Below are 14,681 nucleotides of genomic sequence, written 5' to 3'. Positions count from 1 at the left end.
CGGGGGCCACTCTTCATCGCGGTGCGCGGGCCTCTCACTATCGCTGCCTCTCCTGTTGCGGAGCACAGGCTCCAAACGCGCAGGCTCAGTAGTTGTGGCTCACGGGCCCAGTTGCTCCGCGGCATGTGGGATCTTCCCAGACCAGGGCTCGAACCCGTGTCCCCTGCATTGGCAGGCAGATTCTCAACCGCTGCGCCACCAGGGAAGCCCTGTTTTTCTCTTTCTGACTTACTTCACTCTGAGCCCCAAATTCTTTATCTGAGAAATGGCAATAATAATAGTACCTACCTCCCAGAGTTACAGTGAGAATTAAATGAATACTCAATGTTCATTCTTATTAGCAGTACTGATGGAAATATTAATGGAAATACATATAAACCCAGTTTCTATGCTAATGTTTCATAATCTTCTTAGTGTTCAGGTTTATCTCTTGAAATGGATAGGGGGAAAGTGTCAGTGTGTCAGTGTACCTGAACACAAAAGGAGTTTCTCCTGAATAGAGCTAGACATAAACAAGGTAGGCGCAGACAAATGATAACAAGGGATTTTTCAGAATACCACAGCCTGAAGGCTCCATAGCTACCAAATGCCTCCTCAGCTCTTGCCTAATATTCCGTGATCAGAAATCTAGTCATTCGGGCTTCCACAACTACTGAAGCCCACGTACCTAGAGCCCGTGCTCTGAAACAAGAGAGGCCACTGCAATGAGAAGCCCGCGCACCACAACGAAGAGTAGCCCCTGCTCCCCGCAACTAGAGAAAGCCCACGCGCAGCAACAAAGACCCAATGCAGCCAAAAGTAAAATAAATAAATTAATTAATTAAAACACACACACACACACACACACACACACACACACACACACACACACACAAGAAATCTAGTCATTTAAGTAAAGGCTTGAATTCCCTGACGGTCCAGTGGTTAGGACTCCACGTTTCCACTGCTGGGCCCCAGGGTTCGATCCCTGGTCAGGGAATTAAGATACCACAAGCCGCGTGGTGTGAGCAAAAATTAAATAAATAAATAAGTAAAGGTTTTATTCAAATGTAAATACAAATACTGCTGGTAAAGATAACCATGGAGTGAATAATTTTAAACCTTCCTTTCTTAAGAAGAGGTTTTGAATGAGATTATGAAGGAGAAAATATGGGGGCAATGAACAGACTTCTGATAATCATAAAAAGAGAGAAAAAGTTAGAAAATTGAGAAGAGGTGGGCCTCAAAGACAAACTTGAAGGATTTAGTGATTCAAATGTTAACAGTTAAGAGAGTCTGTTTGCAAAATCCTGATAATGTAGCAGATTATGAATGTGGGCAATGTTAGACAAGCCAACATGGAGAGTGGATATTTCAGCCTGTGGGTGTTGTCTTTGAAACCAGAGTGAGTGGTTAGGTTTGCTTTCCTCTCACTCTTAAATTGCTTAACCTCACCACCGGAATTTATCTGGGCTAATTTCTCTGGAAATTCATGTGGTCTTGGAAATTGAGAGCTAGAACTGAGGATAACAGTGAGTGCACTGGCCACTCAGACCTGGGGCTCTTGGCTTTGAGGTAGTTTCCGTGATTTCACCAGAGACTTGGGGACTAAGCATACACAGGAGATCTATTCGAGACCAAAAAGATTCCCTAGAACATGGACTTGTCAGGAGTCAGACAAGCCTAGGTTTGCATCCTGACTCAACGGCTTACTCATTGTGTGACTTTAAGCAAATTACATAACTGCTCTAAACCTCAGTATCATCATCTGTAAAACAGGATTAATAATACTTACCTCATAGGGTTGTGAATATTAAATAATACAGTTCATGTGAAGTGCCTAGCATTATATTTGGTGCATAGTAAATGCCCAATAAAATATAGGTTTTTTGTAATTACTTTTATATGGAGGTATGATGGTTTGTCTTACTTGGCTAGGCTATGCTATCTATTTATTCAGTCAAACATTAATGTAAGTATTGCTGCAGTGGTATTTTATAGATGTGGTTAACATCTACAATCAGTTGGCTTTAAGTAAAGGAGATGACCTTGATAATGTGAATAGGCCTCATCTAATAAGTTGAAGAACTTAATAGCAAAAACTGAGATTTCTTGGAGAAGAAATTCTGTCTCAAGTATGTAGCATAAAATCATGCTTGAGTTTTTAGTCTGCCAGCCTGCCCTACAAATTTTGGACTCAGGACTGGACCATCAACTCATGCCTGAGTTTCCAGCCTGCCAGTCTGCCCTGCAAGATTTCACATTAGCCAATCCCCACAATCACATCAGCCAATTCCTTAAAATAACGGAATTGTGTGTGTGTGTGTATTCTACTGGTTCTGTTTCTCTGGAGGACACTGACTGATACATGGGTTGTACTATGGGCATAGATCAACGCAAGAGGTTTAGAAAATCCAGTTGAGAGAGTGGAAAGAAGGAGAGAGGGCAAGAGAGGTTCTAAGAAAAATAGGATCCTCTAAACAGCTCCATAGACCCAATTAGAATTTCCACAGGAAGTGGGAGTCCCTCAACTAGTGTGCAACCCAAAGTGGCTGCACAAAGCTGGGCCTGGTCCCCCCAGAGGAACTTCTACTCGCTCTTACTGAGGATCTTCTTCCACTCTGAGTTGTTTGCTCAACCACACCCCTTCCTCTGTGGTCCTATGGAATTCACTGGGAGGAGCGGTCAGAGGTGCTTCTTTCCTCCTGGCTCAGGGACTGAGGACTGAAAGATGCTGTACCACAGTCATTGCAGGAACCCTGGCCCTCTCAGCCTCCTATTCCTTAGTGGCTCTGGAGAAAAGTCAGATGGGAACAAAAATCTCCTCCAACCCCTAAGGATTCCAAGGATGGACTCTTTCCTGCTGTGTGTCACTTACTGACTGTTTTATGTTTCCAAAAATACTACAGATATAACATAGTGATTGGAATCAGAGTTGGAAGTTCCTCTCTCAGAGTCCCAAAGGGCACCCAGCTATTAATTAAAACTCAGATAAAATAACTGCTACTTCTGGGCAATGAAGCAGTTAATTAAGCAGAATTTGTTTAGATAATACTCATATTAAAGATTCAGATTTTTAAAATTCAACTTGTCAAATGACTCAAGAACCATTCATTTCATACTCTGCTTAAAATTACTTAAAAATCAAGGCATTACTATGCTTTGAAGACCATCTGAATAAAGGGAAACCTAACAGGCACAGTACCAGTGTGGACTGTCTCAGTGAGAAGCTTTTCTTTGTATTACAAACATCAAATGCTTAGCTGATCAAACATGGCCAATTATACACACTCTTTTGTCTCGCTTAAGTTTCTTGCACCATGGGTAACTTTCTAACCTATCATTAGCATTTTCTACTTCCATCTATTCTCCCTACTTCCATTGTTTCACCTTTCTGAAATTCCAGTTTTATCAGATCATGATTAATAATGAGCTTCCTCTGATTTAAACCTGAGTACATAAAACAGTAATATCTATATTTTCTAATTAAAATTCTATAAAACTTTCTTCCCATGTAAAAAGTGTTTCCAAAGATAGATCAAGATCATTACAATATCAGTGGATATTTATTGGAAATTATGTCATTGTTTGGACAAACTAATTCTGAAAAAGTTTGAGCTGAGTTAGGAACAAATTATGTCCCATCAGGTGTTCATATGTTTCCCAGGTCCTACTCAAGGGTAGGGAAAAAGGGTCTGTGGACAAGATTAAGCATGGAAAGATGTTATCCTTAGGATACTCAAGAATTCACTAAGCCAAAAAGCCCAAAAGGAAGTGATAAGGAAGGAGAAATTAATCAATGTGTGAAAACTGTTGATAAAATCTTGGATGACTCACCTGAGGAATCAAATTGAAGGGTCAGAATGGGTAGACAGTGAAACTGATGACCATGAAACTGAAAGACCAGAATGAAGAGGCAAGTATTGAGTAGATATTGATGAAGTTTTGTATTGGTAGAAATATGTTTCATCCTATTTTCCATGAAAGAAATAATTTGAGGAAGAATGAAGCTGTAAAATCATAGAGAAAATGTTGTTCATTTGACCAAAATCTGAGTTTTGATCTCATTTGTATCTCTGCCTACTCTGTGTCTACATCTAGGTGGCTCAGTGTGTTTGGGGTAAAAGCACAACCATGCTGACTGCTCTCATTTTAAATTTGTGACTATGTACTTCAAGTGGGCCATTGATGATGCCTGGCAATCATATTATATTGCTCTAGTGAATTTATTTTTTCACTCTCCTAGACAACTATTTCATACTTTCCTATTAGCTACATCTTCCTCTTCTTCCTCTCCTTCTTATTCTTCCCCTTCTTCTTCTTCTTCTTCTCCTCCTCCTCTTTCTTCTTCTTCTCCTTCCCCTTCCTCTTCTTCTTCTTCTTCTTCTTCTTCTTCTTCTTCTTCTTCTTCTTCTTCTTCTTCTCCTTCTTCTTCTCCTTCTTCCTCTCCTTCCTCTCCTTCTCCTCCTCCTCCTCCTCCTCTAGCTCCCAGTGTTTATCTCTGGCTCCTCTCCTTCTCCTCCTCCTCTCCTCCTCCTCCTCCTCCTCTTCCCCCCCCTCTCCTCCCCCTCCCTCTCTCCTCCTCCTCCTCCCTCCTCCTCCTCCTCCTCCTCCTCCTCCTCCTCCTCCTCCTCCTCCTCCTCCTCCTTCTTCTTCTTCTTCTCCTTCCCCTTTTTAATGAATGCTTCACAAATTTGCATATAATCCTTGCACAGGGGCTATGCTAATCCTCTCTGTATTGTTCCAATTTTAGTATATGTGCTGCCAAAGCAAGCATTCTCTTAGCTTCTGAAATTGCCAGTACTGTCTCCACCCTCACTCTCAGATGACTTCTCCTCTTGTTTCACTGAGAAATTATAAGCACAATCAGAAAAGTATGTCCACAAATTCCCAGCATCTCTACCCACCTAAACACTTTTGTGTACAGATACCCTGCCTTTTCTCTTGTAACAGTGGATGAATTGCCCATGATTCCTTCTGAGGCTAACTCTTCCACGCCAGCACCTTACTCTGTAATATTGTTCCAGTAATTCTCTCCCTTCTCTCCTGCACCCTCAGTTTCCCCTTTCTGATAGATCTTTCCCATTAGCATCCAAACAAGATGTTATTTATCTCACTTTAAAAACAAACAAAAAACACTTTCTTACAACTACTCCTCCATTCTTCACCTTTCCTTTACAGCAAAGCTCTTTCAAAGGTTTGTCTGTTTCTCTGATTCCATTTTCTTTCCTCTTATTTTTTTCTTGGTCCCACTCCAGTCAAGCTTCTGCCTACAGTGTTCCATGGAAACATCTCATGGTCACCAATCATTTCCATTTTGCTAAATCCAATGGTCATTTCTCTTTACCCATCAATAGCAACTGACTCAGTATTCTTGAAATACTTTCTTTCTCTTGGCTTCCCAGACACTATACACTCTCCTGGTTTCCCTTCCACTTCACTGGCTGCTCTTTCTCAGTCTCTTTGGTTAGTTCCTCTTCTCTTCAACCTTTCTAATTGTGCCCTAGCTAAGACTCAGTCTTTGAGCCTCTTCTCTTTTTCATCTATACTCACTCAGTTCAATCTTACAGCTTTCCACGTATCAGTGACTATGATCCCATTTTTATAAATTAACCAACTATAGGTATTCATTTACTCAGAAATGAGACAGAAAGAAAAGAGACCAAAAAAGTCAAGGGTGATTATCATTCGGTGATGAGATTACAAGTGATTTTAATCTCTGTAATCACATTTTATACAATTAACATATTTCTGTAATCAGATTTTTAAAAAAGAAGGATACATGGCTGGAGGGATGCAGAGAGATTTACCCAAAAAAACTCTAAAACATTCTTTTCCCACCCTAAGCATCAGAACGCTTTGGAAATAATGAGAGACATGCAGATGTGAAACGATTCTTTAGGAGTGGGAGAAAAGAAGGCTTGGTCAACAAAAACTATGCCAATTTGCTTGCATTGTCCAGGACGGGACCTGTTTATATTTCCCAGGCTCTGAATGACTGAGAGCCACAGTCATCCTCCTGGGGAAGGACAATGGGAAAGTCTGAAGGCTTGAGGATCCCAGTCCTTGAGTACTTAGGCTCCAGAATTTTCTCTGACGTAGAATAAAAATTCACTGAATATTTTGTTCCCTACAAATAGAATTTTAATAGTATTACTTCTTGTTTACTAAATCGGAGTTTTCCTCTTTAAAATTGTTTTGGTATGCAATATTTCCTCAAAAAAAAGGATATCTGTGTGTAATGAAACTCAGCAACAAAATAGATGGCCTTGAACAACCCAGAAATTTACCTGGTCCCTATACATCACCAATACCTTTTCATGTACCTAGGCTACCCCTTTCCTATCCTATTCCCCTACCTCTCTCCCCAGAAGAGAAAACCACTAACCTGATGTCGTTGCCATTTTCATATCTATTTTAATAGTTTTGTTGGGTATGTATACTTTCTTAAACAATGTATTATTTAGTTCTTTTTAGAACTTCCTAAAAATAGTATCACATCTTATGAGGCTTTCTGCAAGGTGCTTTTGCAACTCAGTATTATGTTTCTAAGGTTCATCTACACAGTTGTGTGGAGCTGTAGTTCATTCATGTTCACTGTTACATAATATCCCATTGTGTTAATATTCCATACACATTCACCTGTCAATGGATATTTGGTTTGTTTTTAATTTTTTCTATTACTAGCAATGCTGCTATGAACTTTCTTGAAACTAATATACATGTGTAAGGGTTTTTCTAGGCCAATAGCTTTCAGGCTTTTTTTCACTGCAACCCAAGCAATAAGTGTACTTTACTCTGCAGGTCAGTACACCTATATGGCACAGGGTTAGGGGTTCATACATTTCCATAGTGTAGAGTTATTGCAGGAAAACAGAAGTTATTTAGAAGTGTATTTTCAAATATTGAGATCTCGGGGATTAAAATTGATTTATCTATCTTCTTATGTTTAAGATAGAAAGGTAAATAGATAAAGTTTTTGCTAGTGACTCCTAATTTAGTTGCATTTTGGTCAGAGAAAATATTCCATATGATACCAATTGCTTGAAATTTGTTGAGACTTGCTTTATTGTCTGAAAAGTGGTCAATGTTTAGAAATGTCCCATGTCAATTTTTAGAAGTGTTCAGTGTGTGCTTGAGACAAATGAGTATTCTCAAATTATTGGAGACAGGTTTCTATTCTTCAATAATAAATCAAGGTTAATTACTTTTTTAAAAAATTTAATTTATTTTTTTGGTGGCACCTTGAGGCATGTGGGATCTTAGTTCCCTGACCAGGGATGGAACCTGCGCCCCCTGCAGTGCAAGTGCAGAGTCTTAACCACTGGACCACCAAGGTTAAGATTTTTTAAGAATGTTTAAAACAATGTTTACAGATGAAATGATTTGCTGTAAGAATTTGCTTTAGGGGCTTTCCTGGTGGTCCAGTGGTTAAGAATCCACCTTCCAACGCAGGGGATGCGAGTTCCATCCCTGGTTGGGGAACTAAGATCCCACATGCCGCGGGGCAACTAAGCCTCTGCCGCAACTACTGAGCATGCGGGCCACAACTAGAGAGCCCACATGCTGCAACTAAGACCCGATGCAGCCTAAAATAAATAAATATATATTTTTAAAATTGCACACAATACAAAGTTTAAAAAAATATTGTTTTAAGATACTCCAGTTCCTCTTACTCCCTCAGAAAAAAATTGCAGAGATATCTTAAACAAGATTCCCAAAATGGGGAATTCCCTGGTGATCCAGTGGTTAGGACCCAGTGCTTTCACTGCGGTGGCCCCTGCAAGCCGCGCAGTGTGGGCAAAAAAAAAAAAAAAAAAATTGCCTAAATGGGTTAGTACTTAGAGGTTCATTACATCATATCAAGGTTCCACAAAGTGTGGTCTTCCGACCACTAGCATCAACACTACCTGGGAACTTGCTATAAACTGGTCTCATCCTTAACCTACCGAATTAGAAACTGGGGATGGAACACAGCAATCTGTTTTAACAAACTCTCCAGGTGCTTCTGATGCACACTAAAGTTTGAGATTTTACCACAGCTGTCTTTTAGTTGATATTTGCCTGACTTCTTTTTCTAGTTGAAATTCTATTAAGATAATTGTACATTTATACACAGTTGTAAGAAATAATACAGGGCAATTTCTTGTACAGTTTGCCCAGTTTCTCCTAACACTTTGCAAAAGTGTTTGTATATCATCACCAGGTTACAGACACTGATGACTTGTCTTTTTTCTATCTCTTTAAACCTTTCTATATTCTTATGTTTTAGGTATGTCTCTTGTAAATAGTTGGGTTTTATTCATTTTTTAATCCAATCTACTTTAACAGGCTAGTTCAATCCATTTACATTTATTAAATTACTAACATTTCTACTTGTTTCCACTTTCTATTTTTTCTTTTTCTTTTTTCCTGTTTTTCTCTTCATGGCCTTTTGTTTTTTCATATTAAGGTTTAAAAATTATTGTTATCTAGTATGCTATCATATTCCATTTTCTCCCCTCTACTGACTTGAAAATTGCATATTTTATTGTTCTTTTAGTGGTCACCCTTGAAGCATTCGTAACAATATCCCAAGTTAATTCTTCCCTCCGAAACAATATAAAGGCCTTTGAACTCTTTAACTTTGGTCATCACCTTACCAACCTAAATGCTATTTTTTCCAGTTTTTTGTTTTATCCTTTTCTTTAATCTTTCAAATTAGCAATATTTATTGTTATACAGATATTTGTTTAGATTTGACTACCTGCTTACCTATATCTTTGCTGAGTAGTTCATCTCCCACCTTTTAGCTAGGATTATTTTCCTTCTTTCTTTTCCTGTTCCTGGTCTGAGACCGGCAACATTGGCATCACCTGGGCAATTATGAGAAATGCAGACTCTTAGGCTCCTCCTCAAGATCTACTGAATCAGTATCTGCATTTAATACAATCCCTGGGTGATTTGTATGCATATTAAAGTTTGAGAAGCATTGTCCCAAAGTGTTCCCTTTCAAAATTCTGTTAGTGCAAGTCTCCTGTGGTAAACATTCTCAGTTCCTATTTATCCAAAAAGATCTTCATTTCACCATTCTTCTTGAATGGGTGCACAGTTCTTCATTAACAATTATTTTCTCTTAGCATTTTTAATGACCTCATTTCTCTGCCTTCTAAATTATTTGCTTTTAAATTTGCTGTTTATCTAATTGCCATTCATTTCTCTCTGGCTGCTACTGAGATGTTTTCTTTGACACTATTCTGTTTCACTACAATGTTTTCAGCTTTGGATAGATTAGGAGTTTTCCTTGTGGTACAGATTTGGGAAGATCTAAGATAAAAATCTAGAGTGAATAGTTATATTTAAAAAATAAGCGGATAGAGCTCATGGAGTCATAGGTGATAGTTTTACAAATGATTGATAATTTCTTGGCTACCTATAGATGGTAATAAATCAGACCTGATTGTCATTAAGGCAAAATATACAATAGAAGTGAATTACATTGTGTTTTTCTTATTGCTGGATGTTAATTGTGACTTGAATTAGATGTTACTTGAGACTCACAAAGCTACAGTTTTGCCTTTTTTATACTTAAGTATACTTAATTATTACAAAAACTTTATGGATCATAACTAAACAGGAGTTAAGCCCTTTAAAAGCTGATATGATGGAGAAAATAGAATTCTGTACCATTGTTTCAGGTCTACATCAAGAGATTAAAGTCTTAAAAGTTGAACTCAGCTATAAAAAAAAGAAATATTGCCATTTGCAGCAACATGGATGGACCTAGAGAATACCGTACTAAGTGAAGTAAGTCAGACAGAGAAAGATAAATGTTATATGACATCACATATGTGGAATCTAAAAAATAATACAAATGAATCTATATATGAAACAGAAACAGGCTCACAGACATAGAAAACAAACTTATGTTTACCAAAGGGGAAAGGCAGGGCGAGAGGGATAAATTAGGAATATGGGATTAACAAATACAAACTACTATACATAAAATAGATAAGCAACAGTAAATAAGGACTTATTGTGTAGCACAGGGAACTATAGCCAACATCTTGTAATAACCTATAATGTAAAACAATCTGAAAAAAAATGTGTATATATAATTGAATCACTTTGCTGTATACCTGAAACTAACATAATATTGCAAATCAACTATATTTCAATAAAAGAAAAAAATCTTAAATGCTGAAATGAGCACAAGTTAGGATCCAAGACTAGTAAATTGTGTTGCCCATAACTTATACTTAATTACAAACAAAGATAAAATGTTCTTTTTCATCCTCCCCAGTTTTTACAGAATGAGTAGTATTGGGGCAGGGAAACCACTTTCAGCTTTCTGGGCAACAATAAATAAGTAAAGTTTACAAATTGAATAGATTTTAGTTCTAATTTTTATTATTATCTTTAAAATTAAAAAAAATTTTTTTTGGCCTCACAGCTTGTGGAATCTTAGTTCCCTGACCAGGGATTGAACCCTGGCCCTGGGCAGTGAAAGCGTGGAGTCCCAACCACTGGATCACTGGGGAATTCCCAGTTCTAATTATTTTTATATTGGTCTAATTTAAATGAGGTACTTACAGCTTTTACAGCTTTTATTTGTGAATACAATATTTATTATTATAGTTATTTTGTACGTGTTTAATTGCTCATTTTCAACATGTGTTCCAAAATATCAGGGGTTTTGTCTATTTTGTTCATTATTGTATTCCTAGTACTTAACCTTGCCTGGCGTGAAACAGGTGTTGAATAAACATCTGCTGATTGAAAGAATGAGTGAACATAGTGATGCCATACAACAATTCTCCAAGTATTATATGTCACCATCTAAAAGATAAAATGAAGCTGGTGTGGAGTAGAGCCTGCCATGGAAGGAAACGTAAGTGGAAAATAAATCTCTGTTGGTGTAAGCTGCCAAAATTTGGGGGACTTTTGTTATGCAAGATTTGGAGGATTTTGTTACTGCATAACTCAGCAAAAGCCTGATGATACAGCATATACAATAATATGCACATATAGAATACAGCCCAATAGATGAGATTTCAAAGAAACTGAATTCAATAAGCATTGACTAAATACATCTACAACCTCTTCAGTTACCTAACAGAACAGAACTTTTGTTCACTAAGATCTGCCTCAAATATCACTTACTTTGTGGAAACTTTTTGGACTACCTCAGTATTAGTCAGGACTCTTGACTGCACATGACAAAAACCAGACTCTAACTTGTTCCACACCACCGCTCACCCTGCTCCTCCTTCAGTCTTCCCTGTCTTGTAAATGGCAACTCCATCCTTCTGTTGCCCGGCCCCCAAATCTTGGAGTCATCTTTGATTTCTCTCTCTTTTATCCCATAGCCAATCTAAAGACAAATCATGTTGACTGAAAATACATCCACGTTGATCACTCCTCACCTTCTTGCACTTCCTACTCTGGTCCAAGCAGTCACTTTTCTCAATAGCTTCTGACTCGTCTCCCCGTTTCTACCCTTCCTTAGAGTCAATTCACTGCACAGAAGCCAGCTGATGCTTTTAAATGTAAAACATGGATCAGATCATGTCACTCTGCTTATCCATCCCACTTAGAGTAAAAGCCAAAGCCCTAAAGATGGTAGGGTCCCCTATGTATTCTGGTTCCATTTTCTCTCTGATTTACTATCCTAGCATCTTCTATATTGCTCTTGCCTTTCTAACTACACCACAGCCTCCTTGCTGTTCCTTGGATATACCAGGCACATTCCTGCTTCAGAGCCTTTGTACTTGCTTTTCTCTCTGCCTGAAATGCTCTTTGCCAGACCTCTTGCTCTCTTACCACCTTATTTGTGAGGTCTTCCTTGCCTATTCTATTTAAAATTGTAATAACCCTCCCCCACACTCCTTCTTCTCTTCTGTTTGTTTTCTCCATATACTTACACCATCTCATATACTATATATTTTGGGGGGTGGTTATTTATGTGTTCAATTTATTATTTCAACTAAGTCAAATCAAGATTCTCTTTCTCATTCTTAGGAGGCTTTCTTTTCTTTTTCTATTGTGGAAAACTATACATACCATGAAGTTTACTATTTTAATTGTTCTTAGATCTGTAATTCAGTGGCATTAAGTACATTCACAATATTGTATAACCATCACCACTATGTACGTAGTTTCAAAACATTTTCATCACCCCAATCAGAAACTGTGTACCTGGGACTTCCCTGGTGGCACAGTGGTTAAGAATCCACCTGCCAATGAAGGGGACACGGGTTTGAACCCTGGTCTGGGAAGATCCCAACATCCCATGGAGCAGCTAAGCCTGTGCGCCACAACTACTGAGCCCGCACGCCACGACTACTGAAGTCCATGCACTCTAGAGCCTGCGTGCCACAACTACTGAGCCCACGCGCCACAACTACTGAAGCCCACGCACTCTAGGGCCTGTATGCCACAACTACTGAAGCCCGCGCGCCTAGAGCCTGTGCTCCGCAACAAGAGAAGCCACTGCAGTGAGAAGCCCATGCACCATAACAAAGAGCAGCCCCCGTTCACCGCAACTAGAGGAAGCCCGCGTACCGCAAAGAAGACCCAATGAAGCTAAATAAGTAAATAAATAAACAAAATCAAATCAAAAAGAGAAAGAAAGGAAGTATGTGTACATTATTTTTAAAAAAATAAAGAAACTCTGTACTCATTTAGCACTAACTCCCCATGTCCCCCTCCCCTGGACACTAGTAACCTCTATTCTACTTTCTGTCTCTGTGAGTACCTAGATACCTCATACAAGTGGAATCAAACAATACTTGTTCTTTTTGTATTTGGCTTATTTCACTTAGCATAATATTTTCAAGCTTTATCCATCTTGTAGTATGTATCAGAACTTCATTTCCTTTTACAGCTGAATAATATTCCATTGTATGGATATACCATATATAGTTTATCCATTCATTTGTTGATAGACACTTGGGTTGTTTCCCTTTTTGGCTATTATAGATAGTGCTGCTATGAACATTGGTGTATATGTTTGAATTCCTGTTTTGAATTCCTTTAAATAGCTTGATGTAGAATTGCAGGGTCATATGGTGATTCTATTTAACTTTCTGAGGAACTGCCAACTGTTTTCCGCAGTGGCTGCATCAGTTTACATTTCCATCAGCAATGTATAAGGGTTCCAATTTCTCCAATGTCCTCAGCAACATTTGTATTTTCTGTTTTTTTCTTGATAGCCATCACAGCGAGTGTGAAGTGGTATTTCATTGTGGTTTTCACCTGTGTTTTCCTAATGACTAATAATATTATACATCCTTTCATGTGCTATTGTATCTTTTTTGGTGAAATGTCTGATCAAGTTCTTTTCCCATTTTTTAATTGGCTCATTTGTTTTTTGTTGTTAAATTGTAGCAATTCTTTATATAGCTTAGATATTATTCCTTATCAAATATATGATTTGAAAATATTTTCTCCCATTCCATGAGTTATTTTTTAACTCTTTTGATAGTGTCCTTTGATGCAGACACATTTTTTAAAATACATTTATTTATTTATTTATTTTTAGCTGCATTGGGTCTTCGTTGCTATGCGTGGACTTTTCTCTAGTTGCAGCGAGCAGGGGCTACTCTTCCTTGTGGTGCATGTGCTTCTCATTGCAGTGGCTTCTCTTGTTGAAGACCATGGGCTCTAGGTGCACGGGCCTCAGTGGTTGTAGCTCACGGACTCCAGAGCGCAGGCTCAGCAGTTGTGGCACACGGGCCCAGCTGCTCTGTGGCATGTGGAATCCTCTCAGACCAGGGCTTGAACCCGTGTCCCCTGCATTGGCAGGCAGACTCCTAACCGCTGTGCCAGTAGGGAAGTCCAGACACATTTTTAATTTTGATGAAATCCAATTTATGTATTTTTTCTTTTGTTGTCTGTGTTTTTGGTGCCGTATTTAACAAATCCAATGTCATAAACATTTCCCCATTTTTAAAAAATATTTATTTATTTATTTATTTTGGCTGATCTGGGTCTTAGTTGCAGCATGCATGCGGGATCTAGTTCCCCGACCAGGGATCGAACCTGGACCCCCTGCAATGGGAGCGCAGAGTCTTACCCACTGGACCATCAGGGAAATCCTATATTTGTTCTTAATAGAGCTGCTCACACATAGCAGCTGGCTTCCCCCAAAGCATGCAATCTAAGAGAACAGGGAAAAACTACAGTGTCCTAATGACTTAGTCTCAGAGGTTATACTCTATCGTTTTTGCTGTATTTTATAGGTCACACAGTCCAGCCCTTACTCATTGTGGGAGGGACTATACAAGGACATAAAGAACAGGCAGCAAGGACTACTGGGGGCCAAATTAGAGGATGGCTACCACGTGTATCTATCTCCAGTACCTAGAACAGTGCCTAGAATAATAACCTGTATAATAAGTAGTATATTTTATATATAAGCAGTATATATATGTAAATGTTCAGAAAATACTTGATGACGAATGAGTCACTTGGAGGTTCTTGGTGAGGTCACAGCATTAAAGAAAAATCAGAGCGACAATCATTGACAGAAAGACATTGGAACTCACCAAAAAAGATACCCCACATCCAAAGACAAAGAAGAAGCCACAGTGAGACGGTAGGAGGGGCGCAATCACAATAAAATCAAATCCCATAACTGCTGGGTGGGTGACTCACGAACTGGAGAACACTTATACCACAGAAGTACACCCACTGGAGTGAAAGTTCTGAGCCCCACGTCA

General features: G+C 38.7%; 1 non-coding gene across 1 annotated transcript; it reads right to left on the bottom strand.

The window, feature by feature from the left end:
- Positions 1-4,649: 4,649 nt before the first annotated feature.
- LOC118887071 lies at positions 4,650-4,752 on the bottom strand. The gene has a single exon (XR_005017879.1). It is a non-coding gene; the product is annotated as a U6 spliceosomal RNA (small nuclear RNA).
- Between the last annotated feature and the right edge of the window lie 9,929 nt (positions 4,753-14,681).

This window comes from Balaenoptera musculus, chromosome 1, assembly GCF_009873245.2.
Source record: "Balaenoptera musculus isolate JJ_BM4_2016_0621 chromosome 1, mBalMus1.pri.v3, whole genome shotgun sequence".
In the NCBI taxonomy this organism is placed as follows: domain Eukaryota; kingdom Metazoa; phylum Chordata; class Mammalia; order Artiodactyla; family Balaenopteridae; genus Balaenoptera; species Balaenoptera musculus.
Note: the sequence above shows the minus strand (reverse complement) of the source record. Positions and strands in the feature narration are given on the sequence as shown.